At 49.4% G+C, this 12262-nt stretch overlaps 1 protein-coding gene and 1 non-coding gene across 2 annotated transcripts in view; one reads left to right on the forward strand and one right to left on the reverse strand.

The window, feature by feature from the left end:
* Positions 1–6381, reverse strand: part of slc6a8 (solute carrier family 6 member 8) — a 67978-nt gene extending 61597 nt beyond the window's left edge. The window contains exon 1 of the mRNA XM_073028628.1: positions 5933–6381. The gene's annotated coding sequence lies outside the window, so the exon portion shown is untranslated. The remainder of the gene's footprint in view (positions 1–5932) is intronic.
* A 110-nt stretch (positions 6382–6491) lies between these two features.
* trnae-uuc (transfer RNA glutamic acid (anticodon UUC)) lies at positions 6492–6563 on the forward strand. Its single transcript has one exon. It is a non-coding gene; the product is annotated as a tRNA-Glu (tRNA).
* Positions 6564–12262: the final 5699 nt, after the last annotated feature.

The following is a 12262-nucleotide window of genomic DNA, read 5'->3' on the forward strand; positions in this document are numbered from 1 at the left end:
AGGTGAAAAGTTTAAGGGGCATTTGGGTGGGGGGGGGGGGGGGGAAGCAATCGTTTGTGAGAGCGTGGAGGGTGCTGCCGGTGCAGAAGGTGCAAGCCAGCTCGATTTCAGAGGTTTGGCTAGGTACATGGATGGTAGGGGTATGGAAGACCATGGTCCCTGTCGACGGGGGTCGGCAGTTTAAATGGTTCGGGATGAACTAGGTGGGCCGAATGGCCTGTTTCCCAGCTATATTTTTCTATGACTCTAAAGCGAACCTGTGAGGGATGCAGTGGACAGCCCGCACTTTGGGGCAGGCTACAGAGGAACGGCAGAGCTGTTGAGATGGAATGAACTGGCTGGGGGCCAGGGCTGAAATGAATCAGCCTCGTGGGCTGCAGGAATGATATCAGCTCGACAGCTGTGGCTGTCCACTGCCTGGCCAGTGATCAAACTTCCCCAAACCCGTCACGGGGACCTGGGCCGAGCTCTGCCAAGAACTCAGGGCTGCTGGCAGCTGCGAAACGCTGAGGAAAGCCCACCGAGGACACCTCTGGCGCCCTCCCCAGCTGGGGAGGTTTGAAGGCTCTAACCTCTCGGACTATGTTCTTCCCCTACCAGTCCTCGTTCCCTCTGCCCGGGGCACGAGGGCGTCTGTATTTACCACCACTCTGGCAGAACGCCTGCGGGAGTGCGCCCTGGTTGTGGAGCTGGGTTGGCGCTGGCAGGCAAACGGAGTCCTGGGGAGACGAGGGGGGAAGACGGGCCAAGTCATAAGAGCTGTGCTCAGCTGACTGTCGAGCGGATCAAAGGCCACGCAGGATATGTGGGAGATATATTGTATTACCGTTGCGGTGAGGCCCTCCTTGTGCTCACTGTTACAGAGCGCCAAAGAATGCGGCCCTGTGTTTAAACAATGAGGAAACACTACCAGCCAAAAGGACCCCACCCCTTCCCGTTCACTTCCAAAGTACACGTTCACAATGGGATCCCACGCCCATGGAGACATGCCCCAGTGTAGCTCCGGCGGAGCTGAGTCATGAGGCCATAAGATAGAGGGGCAAATTTAGGCCATCTGGTCCATCGGATCGGCTCTGCAGCCCCATCACAGAAGTGATATGGAGGCTTTGTAAAAATATGCAGAAGAAACTAGCCGGGATGCTGCCTGGATGAGAGGGATGTAACGTTGAGGCTTCACTTGGGAGTATTGTCAGCAGTTTTGGGCACTTTATCTAAGAAGGGATGTGCTGACATTGGAAAGGGTTCAAAGGAGTTACACAGAAATGATTCTGGGAATCGAAAGATTTGCGATTGATGGCCCTGGGTTTGTACACTCATGGCAATTCAGAAGAATGAGGACCTCATTGAATACTGAAAGGCCTCGATAAGTGTGCATATGGAAAGGACGTTTCCTATCGTGAGGGAGTCCAAGACCAGAAGATACAACTTCAGAATAGAGGGGTGTCCTTTTACAATGAAGATGAGGAGGAATTTCCAGAGTGGGGAACCTGTGGAATTTGTTGCCACAGGCGACTGTGGAGGCCAAGTCATTGGGTGTATTTAAGGATTAGTCAGGGCATTGAAGAATATGGGGAGATTGGGCCTGAGAGGGAAAATGGATCAGCAGTAGAAAAGCACAGCATAGAAACAGGCCTTTCAGCCCATCTAGTCTATGCCAAAACATTTAAACTCACTACTCCCATCGATCTGCACCCAGACCATAGCCCTGCCAATCACGTACCTATCTATCCAAACTTCTCTTAAATCAATCCTGCATCCACCACTTGTGCCGGCAGCTCGTTCCACCCTCCGAATGAAGAAGTTACCCCTCATATTCCCCTTAAACTTTTCACCTTTCACCCTTAACCCATGACCTCTAGTTGTAGTCCCACCCAAGCTTGGTGAAAAGAAAACTGCCTGCCGATCTATACCAACCCAAATTTTTGCACAACCCCATCAAATCCCCTCTCAGTCTCCTACATTCCAGGGAACAAAGTCCTAACCTATTCAATCTTTCCTTGCAACTCAGCCCCCCCCCCCGGTCCTGGCAATATTCCTGTGAAATTTCTCTGTATTCTTTCAACCTTATTTACATCTTTCCTGTAGGTTGGTGTACAAAATGTGCACACAGTACTCCAAACTAGGCCCCACCAAGATCTATTTGCCAACCTACCTACCCGTGACACCACTTTCAATGAATGATGGACCTGTTCTATTCCGGCTCTTGGTACTCTACCGTTTACTGTACACCCTACTGAACTGCTTGTAAATTCCATCCCCGTTTTTCAGCCCAGTTTTCCGGCTGGTCCAGATCCTCTTGGAGACTTTGACAGTCGTCCTCGCTCCGTCTTGGGGTCATCCGCAAATCTGAACAGGCACAGCATGCACTTAGAAACGTAGAAAACCTACAGGCCCTTTGGCCCACAAAGCTGTGCAGAACATGTCCTTACCTTAGAAATCACCATAGCCCTCTATTTTTCTAAGCTCCACGTATCTATCCAGGAGTCTCTTAAAAGACCCTATCGTTCCCACCTCCACTGAAAGCCCATTCCACGCACTCACCACTCTCTGCGTAAAAAACTGACATCTCCTCTGTACCCACCGCCAGGCACCTTAAAACTGTGCCCTCTCGTGCTAGCCATTTCAGCCCTGGGAAAAAAGCTTCTGACTATCCACACAAACAATGCCTCTCATCATCTTGTACACCTCTATCAGGTCACCTCTCATCCTCCGTCGCTCCAAGGAGAAAAGGGCGAGTTCACTCAACTTATTCTCATAAAGCATGCTCCCCAATCCAGGCAAAATCCTTGTAAATCTGCTCTGCAGCCTTTCTATGGTTTCCACGTCCTTCTGGTAGTGAGGCGACCAGAACTGAGCACAGTACTCCAAGTGGGGTCTGGCTGCAACCTTACCTCTCAGCGCTTAAATTCAATTCCATGATTGATGGAGGCCAATGCACCGTTTGCCTTCTTAACCACAGAGTCAACCTGCGCAGCTGCTTTGAGCATCCTATGGACTCGGACCCCAAGATCCCTCTGATCCTCCACACTGCCAAGAGTCTTACCATTAATACTATATTCTGCCATCATATTTGACCTACCAAAATGAACTACCTCACACTGATCTGGGTTGAACTCCATTTGCCACTTCTCAGCCCAGTTTTGCATCCTATCAATGTCCCGCTGCAACCTCTGACAGCCCTCCAACACTATCCACAACACCTCCAACCTTTGTGTCATCAGCAAACTTACTAACTTATACCTCCACTTCCTTATCCAGGTCATTTATAAAAATCACAAAGAGTAAGGGTCCCAGAACAGATCCCTGAGGCATACCACTGTCACTGACCTCCATGCAGAATATGACCCGTGTACAACCACTCTCTGCCTTCCGTGGGCAAGCCAATTCTGGATCCACAAAGCAATGTCCCCTTGGATCCCATGCCTCCTCACTTTCTCAATAAGCCTTGCATGGGGTACCTTATCAAATGCCTTGCTAAAATCCATATACGCTACTTTTACTGGGAGACCGTTTTGCTGCACACCTACGCTCTGTCCGCCAGAGAAAGCAGTATCTCCCAGTGGCCACACATTTTAATTCTATGTCCCATTTCCATTCTGATACGTCTATCCATTGGCTCCTCTAACGTCAAGACCAGCGGAACACCACCTTATATTCCGTCTGGGTAGACTCCAACCTGATGGCATGAACAATGATTTTTCTAACTTCCGTTAATGTCCCCCTCCCCTTCTTACCCCATCCCTTATTTATCTATTTATTATTCCCCACCTTTTTTTTCCTCTCCCTGTGCCTCTCACAATCACTCCTTGCCGGCCCTCCATCTCCCTCCGGTGCTCCCCTCCCCCTTTCTCCCAAGGCCTCCCGTCCCATGATCCTTTCCCTTCTCCAGCTCTGTATCCCTTTTCCCAATCAATTTTCCAGCTCTCAGCTTCATCCTTCCCACTCCTATCTTCCCCTATCATTTTGGATCTCTCCCTCCCCCTCCCAAATCTCTTACTATCTCTTCTTTCAGTTAGTCCTGATGAAGGGTCTCGGCCCGAAACATCGACTGTACTTCTTCCTATAGATGCTGCCTGGCCTGCTGCATTGTACCAGCATTTTGTGTGTGTTACACTACATTTACTGCTCTACCTACATCAACGTGTTTAGTCACATCCTCAAAAAATTCAATCACACTCGTAAGGCACAACCTGCCTTTGACAAAGCCATGCTGACTATTCCTAATCATATTATGCCTCTCCAAATGTTCATAAATCCTGCCTCTCAGGATCTTCTCCATCAACTCACCAATCACTGAAGTAAGACTCACTGGTCTATAATTTCCTGGGCTATCATTACTCCGCTTCTTGAATAAGAGAACAACAACCCTCCAATCCTCGGGAACCTCTCCCGTCCCCATTGATGATGCAAAGATCATCGCCAGTGGCTCAGCAATCTCCTCCCTCGCCTCTCACAGTAGCCCGGGGTACAGCTCGTCTGGTCCCAGTGACTTATCCAACTTGATGCTTTCTAAAGGCTCCAGCACATCCTCTTCCTTAATATCTACATGCTCAAGCTTTTCAGTCTGCTGTAAGTCATCCCTACAATCACCAAGATCCTTTTCCATAGTGAATACTGAAGCAAACTATTCATTAAGTACCTCCGCTATTTCCTCCGGTTCCATACACACTTTTCCACTGTCACACTTGATTGGTCCTATTCTCTCTCGTCTTATCCTCTTGCTCTTCACATACTTGTAGAATGCCTTGGGGTTTTCCTTAATCCTGTCCGCCAAGGCCTTCTCATGGCCCCTCCTGGCTCTCCTAATTTCCTTCTTAAGCTCCTTCCTGCTAGCCTTATAATCTTCTAGATCTCTTTCATTACTTAGTTTTTTGAACCTTTTCTTCTTGACTAGATTTACAACAGCCTTTGTACACCACGGTTCCTGTACCCTACCATCCTTTCCCTGTCTCTTTGGAACGTACCTACGCAGAACCCCACTCAAATATCGACTGAACATTTGCCACATTTCTTTCGTATGTTTCCCTGAGAACATGTGTTTCCAATTTATGCTTCCAAGTTCCTGCCTGATAGCTTCATATTTCCCCTTACTCCAATTAAACGTTTCCCTAACTTGTCTGTTCCTATCCCTCGCTACGGTAAAGGAGATAGATTATGATCACTATCTCCAAAAAGCTCTCCCACTGAGAGATCTGACACCTGACGGTTCATTTCCCAATACCAGATCGAGTACAGTCTCTCCTCGTGTACATACTTCCCAAATCTTGCAAGGTCGAGAAGGCTACAGGGTGGGAAGCTGTTCCTAAAGCTGTCGACAGGTGAGGATGAGGGTGGCTCCAGGCATGGGGGAGTGTAGGGGGTGTGGATCTGAATGGTGTAAGTGGGTAATAGAAAGGGGTTTAGGGGTCTCCCAACGATAAAGGATTTAATGGGTCTCCTTCCCGCCCCCCCCCCCGCCGTGAGGGTTTTAGCAGAGTCTCTCTCTCCCTCCAATGAAGGATTTAATGTGGCTCCTTCCCCCCCTCCCCGTGAGGGTCTCTCCCTCCAATTAGGGTGTTAGTGGGGCCTCTTGCCCCCACCTTGAAGGGGTTTGGGGTCTCTACCCGAATGAGGGATTTAATGGGGTTTAGGGGTTCTCTCCCCCAGTGAACAGGGTTTAAAGGGTCTCTCCCCGCAGAGAGGGGATTTAGGGAGGCCTCTACCCCCCCCCCCCCCGTGGTGAACGAGGTGTTTTTTTGGGGGGGTTTCTCTCCCACTGAGGGAATTTAAAGGGGTCTCTCCCCCAATGAAGGGATTTATAGTGTTTCCCTCCAGTGAGGGAGTTTAGGGGCCGGGCTCTCCACCCACCCAAGGATCTGCCCCCCCCCCCCCCCAAGGAAATTACCCCATGTTTCAAAAGCCTGATGGTGAGGGGTAAAAACAGTTCTTGAACCTGGTGGTGTGAGTCCCAAGTCTCCTTCCTCTTCCTGGTGGCAACAGCGAGAAGAGAGCAGGGCCTGGGTGGTGGGGTCCCTGATAACGGATGCTGTTCCCCCGCGACGGCTCAATGGTGCGGAGGGCTTTGTTCTTAATGTACTGGGCCGTATCCGCCACTCTTTGTAGGATTTTCCCTGCCAGGCGGCGATACAACCGCTCAGCAGACTCTTCACTGCACAAGTTATAGAGTCAAAGCTTTAGATGTCTGCAAACCTCTCTGGAGTTAGAGGTCATTCTGTCCTTTCTTCGTAATGGCATTCCCAGGACCGGTCTTATGTTTCTGTTGATGGCTGTTTTCACGCCAGTCCCGGACAGGGTTGGCTGCCATTCTGTTGTCTGTTACACGACGGTCCGTGTTTCGCGCCGCGTACCGAGCCGCAGTCACTGGCGGAGATCCCGACGGCGGGCGGCGGGCGGCGGGCGGCGGGACTGGCGCCGCCCTGGTGGTCAGGAGGAGTCATCGCAGCAGCCGCGGCCGAGCCTCGTCTTCCCGCGGCAGCGCCGCCTCCCCGGCCTCCCACATGGTCTAGCGGTGAGGATTCCTGGTTTTCACCCAGGCGGCCCGGGTTCGACTCCCGGTGTGGGAACTTTTATTACCCCCCACCTTTTGCCGATATGAACGGCTTGAACACCTCGCCTCTCTAATAATCGGCACAATTCACAAGGTTTTCTAGTCGTGTTTACAGTGCAATTTATTATTCACAGGAGATTCTGCCGGAAGTCCACGGCATCACAGGGCAAAATGCTGGAGGAGTTCAGCAAACATCGAAGGGCCGAATGGTCTACTTCTGCGTCTATTGAAATGTCGGTTTAATTTTTCTCACAGTGACAGAGTCTCCTGAAGCGGAGTGGATAACTTCACTCATCCCAACGGTAAACCGATTTCACAACTACCAGCTTACTTTCAGGGCCCTTTAACAACTCATGTTCCTGATCTGCATTATTTTGCAATTTAGTTTATATTTGCTCAATTACAAAGACAACCTTTAGCACGTTGGATGTTTGTCTGACTTCCTTTGTGCCAGTTTTTCATTGATTCTATTATATCTACTACGAATGCCCGCAAGAAAAAATATGTGTATAAAGTATGCATGCTGGTGATAATTTACTTACCGTAATTATCTGCTGGGCCCAGCGCGCAAGTGCAGTACAAAGAAAGCACGGCAGTGCCTCTACTAAGGACTCTGGAGATTTGGCATGACTTTGACAAACTTCTATAGATGTGTAGTGGAGAGTGTGTTGACTGGTGTGGAAACGAAAGGAAAACCCTTCAGAAAGTAGTGGACATGGCCCAGTCCATCACGGGTAAAGCCCCCTCCCCACCACTGAGCACATCGACATGGAGTGCTGACAGCAGCATCCATTGTTGGGGACCCCCCACTACCCAGACCGTGCTCTCTTCTCGCTGCTGCCATCAGGAAGGAGGTATAGGAGCCTCAAGACTCACACCACCAGGTTCAGGAACAGTTATTACCATTAAGCTCTTGAACCAAAGGGGGTAACCTCACTTGCTCCATCACTGAACTGCTCCCACAACCAATGGATGAATTTTCAAGGACTTTTCATCTCAAGTTCTCCATATTTATTGCTTATTCATTAATTATTATTTCTTTTTTCTTATATTTGCACACTTTGTTGTATTTTGCTCAATGGTCAAACACCCAAGTTGATGCGGCCTTTCACTGATTCTGTTATGGTTATTGTCTGCCACCAAGAAGAACCCTAGAGTTGTTTAAGGTGACTTATGAATTTTAATAATGAATTTACTTTGAAATAAATATAACACATGAACAGACTCAATAATTATCATCAGAGCAGGAAACTCCATTTAACGGATGTTGTGCAGGGGACACCTAGGGCCTTACTCCTGGGTGAGATTTGTCGAGAAGCTGGATAGCTACAAGAAAGTAGCTTCGGAGAAGACGTGTAGTCCTGGTAGTGGTGGACTGATGGCAATTTGTTGAATGAGGAGGGGGGAGTCAAGTCAAGTCATTTCGACTATAACTGCTGGTACAGTACACAGTAAAAAATGAGACAACGTTTTTCAGGACCATGTTCTGTCTCCACCTCTCTTCGCTGAGTGGAGCACTGGCTGCAAGCTGGAATTGGGGAGTGTTTGGTGTTGCCGCCTGACCTGCTGAGTTGTGTGTGTGGCTCCGCGTTCCACCAGTGGGAGGTAGGAACTCATTTTCAAGGACTCTTCATCTCATGTTCTCGATATTTATTGCTTAGATGTTTATTATTAGAATTTCTTTTTATACTTGCCCAGTCGGCTGTCTTTTACACTCTGGTCGAACGCACAAGCTGGTGCAGTCTCTCATTGATTCTATCATGGTAATTATTCTAGTATAGATTTATTGAGTATGCCTGTGGTGAACTACATATACCTGTTTGGACACGCCCCCCCGCTGACTGCTCCTGTGGCTCCTCCCACTGACCCCCCCCCCCCGCTGACTGCTCCTGTGGCTCCTCCCACAGACCCCCCGCTGACTGCTCCTGTGGCTCCTCCCACAGACCCCCCCGCTGACTGCTCCTGTGGCTCCTCCCACAGACCCCTGCTGACTGCTCCTGTGGCTCCTCCCACAGACCCCCTGCTGACTGCTCCTGTGGCTCCTCCCACAGACCCCCCCCTGCTGACTGCTCCTGTGGCTCCTCCCACAGACCCCCTGCTGACTGCTCCTGTGGCTCCTCCCACAGACCCCCTGATCACTGCTCCTGTGGCTCCTCCCACAGACCCCCTGCTGACAGCTCCTGTGACTCCTCCCACAGACCCCCTGCTGACTGCTCCTGTGGCTCCTCCCACAGACCCCCTGCTGACTGCTCCTGTGGCTCCTCCCACTGACCCCCTGCTGACTGCTTCTGTGGCTCCTCCCACAGACCCCCCGCTGACTGCTCCTGTGGCTCCTCCCACTGACCCCCGCTGACTGCTCCTGTGGCTCCTCCCACAGACCCCTGCTGACAGCTCCTGTGGCTCCTCCCACAGACCCCCCGCTGACTGCTCCTGTGGCCCCTCCCACAGACCCCCCGCTGACTGCTCCTGTGGCTCCTCCCACAGACCCCCTGCTGACTCCTCCCACAGACCCCCCGCTGACTGCTCCTGTGGCTCCTCCCACGGACCCCGGTATAAAGGCGATTGGAGACACCGCCCCGGCCTCAGTCTCCAGGATGTAGTGCGGTGGTCAATTGCTGCTTGTCCTTTCTTCCAGCCAATAAAAGCCTATATCTCGCCTCACGTCTCCAAGAGTTATTGATGGTGCATCAATGCCCACAAGAAAGTGGATCTCAGGGTTGTGTAAGGTGACGTATATGTACTTTGATAATAAATTGACATTGAACATAAAATTAAGTATAAATTGTACACAATTTTGTTATGAGAAATAACAGAATTAGAGCAAAAAATTAAATCAATTTGGTTATCTCTGAGGATCAATTTCCTTCTTAATTTAAAGAGTTTCTTATTTATTCCGGTTTCTCCATTTTTAGCAACCAACGTGTTCCCATCATCGATTGTTCATTCTGTAAGTGCCGGGGATGTGGGCGTCAGCTGCCTTCTCAAAGCGCTGCAGTCCGTGTGGGGAAGGGGCTCCGGCATCTGGACACAGTGGTGGAGACAGTATGACCGTATATTTCCCAGTTGGGACGGTGCATGGATTATTGTGCACAGAAACAGGCCGTTCGGCCCACCACATCTGTACTGATCCTCAGGTGTCCGTCCACACTGATCCCACATACCTGCACTTGGTTCACCCCCCCCCCCCCGATACCTAGGCAAGTTTCAGATCGTTTAGTCTCGTTTCCTGTTCAACTGTTATGTGCTGTATCATATGATATCATCATTAAGTGCCATATCAGATGACATCATCAATATGTGCTGTGTCGTATGACGTGGGCGATCATGATCATGATTGTTCTTGGCAAATTTTTCTACTAAAGTGGTTTGCCATTGCCTTCTTCTGGGCATCGCCTTAACAAGACGGGCGAGCCCAACCATTATCAATACTCTTCAGAAACTGTCTGCCTGGTGTCAGCAGTCGCATAACCAGGCACTTTACACCTCCTTTGGTAGAGACATATCTCCACCCGGCCACACATCATTTCCAGTGCACAAGTGTAAAGGAAAATAATTTATTGTTTCTGCAGATCTGATGCAGCACCAAAAAAAACACGATAAGGTAGAGAACACAATACCTTATAAAAATATAGGATAGCCTATACACATAGATTAACTGTACGTCCATTAAGAGACGCTAAGCACAGGAGGAGACTGACAGGAAAGGATAAAGTACTGTGGTTGGGGGTTTGGAGTGGTGGGTTAGGTAAGTGGGTGGAGGTGTTGATCATCCTTACTGTTTCGGGAACGTACCATCCATGCCAGGACCACCAGACTCGGACGAACAGTCCACGAGCAGGGTGGGTTGGATCCTTCAAAATGTTACTGCTGTACATACAGTATGTCCTTGCTGGAAGGTAGGTTGGTGCTGGTGAAGTGTTGGGCAATTTTGTCTACCCATTACAGGGGCTTCCTGTCTGCTGCAGTGCAGTTTCTCTACCATGCAGTGACGTAGCACGTTAGGATGCTCTCTACAGTGCAGCTGCAGAATGAAGTGAGCATAGATGTGTAAAATCCAGCTCTCTTCAGCCTCCTCAGAAAGTAGAAGCTGAGTTTTTTTTCACCATACAGGATACGTTCTGGGACCGTGAGGCTGAGTGTGATGTGTACTCCGAGGAGTTTGAAATTGCTTGCAGTTTCTCCTGCTGTGTCATCAATCTAAAGGAGAGTGTGAATGGTGCGAGTTCTCTTAAAGTCAATAACCACTTCCTTTGACCTGCTGATATTAAGGAAGAGGTTACCTGCCTGGCACCAGGCCTCAAGCTCTTCCACCTCCTCTCTGTCGGCCGCCTCACGGTTGTCGGTGATGAACCCACCATAGAAACATAGAAAACCTACAGCACAATACAGGCCCTTCAGCCCACAAAGCTGTCCTGAACATGTCCTTACCTTAGAAATTACCTAGGGTTACTTTTTCTGAGCTCCATGTACCTGTCCAGGAGTTTCTTAAAAGAACCTATCGTATCCGCCTCCACCATCGTCGCCGGCAGCCCATTCCACGCACTCACCACTCTGTGTGTAAAAAAAAAACTTACCCCTGACATCTCCTCCGTACCTACTTCCAAGCACCACTGTTGTGCCATCAGCCAACTTGACAATGTGATTACTTGGGTGTTTGGCCATGCAGTCACGTGTGAGCAGAGTTACAGCAATGTGCTCAGGCACTCAGCCCTGGGGGGGGGGGGGCACTGTGTGGAGGATGATGGGGAGGGAGGAGTAGTTGTGAATCCTGACATTCTGAGGTCTGTTCGTTACTCACTTCATTCTACAGTAGCGTGCATCCTAACAGGCTGCGTCACTGCGTGGAATGGAAGCTGCACTATAGCGGACAGAAAGATTTGCAGAGAGATTTAGGCCAGTTAGAAGAGTGGGCTGAGCGATGGCAGATGGAGTTTAATGCTGATAAGTGTGAGGTGCTACATTTTGGTAGGACTAATCCAAATAGGACATACATGATAAATGGTAGGGCATTGAGGAATGCAGTAGAACAGAGTGATCTAGGAATAATGGTGCATAGTTCCCTGAAGGTGGAACCTCATGTGGATAAGGTGGTGAAGAAAGCTTTTGGTATGCTGGCCTTTATAAATCAGAGCATTGAGTATAGGAGTTGGGATGTAATGTTAAAATTGTACAAGGCATTGGTGAGGCCAAATTTGGAGTATTGTGTACAGTTCTGGTCACCGAATTATAGGAAAGATGTCAACAAAATAGAGAGAGTACAGAGGAGATTTACTAGAATGTTACTTGGGTTTCAGCACCTAAGTTACAGGGAAAGGTTGATCAAGTTAGGTCTTTATTCTTTGGAGCACAGAAGGTTGAGGGGGGACTTGATAGAGGTATTTAAAATTATGAGGGGGATAGACAGAGTTGACGTGGATAGGCTTTTTCCATTGAGAGTAGGGGAGATTCAAACAAGAGGACATGAGTTGAGAGTTGAGGGGCAAAAGTTTAGGGGTAACATGAGGGGGGTCTTCTTTACTCTGAGAGTGGTAGCTGTGTGGAACGAGCTTCCAGTAGAAGTGGTAGAGGCAGGTTCGATTTTGTCATTAAAAAAAAATTGGATAGGTATATGGACAGGAAAGGAATGGAGGGTTATGGGCTGAGTGCAGGTCGGTGGGACTAGGTGAGAGTAAGCATTCAGCACGGACTAGAAGGGATGAGTTGGCCTGTTTCCGT

This window comes from Hemitrygon akajei, chromosome 24 (assembly GCF_048418815.1).
Source record: "Hemitrygon akajei chromosome 24, sHemAka1.3, whole genome shotgun sequence".
Lineage (NCBI taxonomy): Eukaryota > Metazoa > Chordata > Chondrichthyes > Myliobatiformes > Dasyatidae > Hemitrygon > Hemitrygon akajei.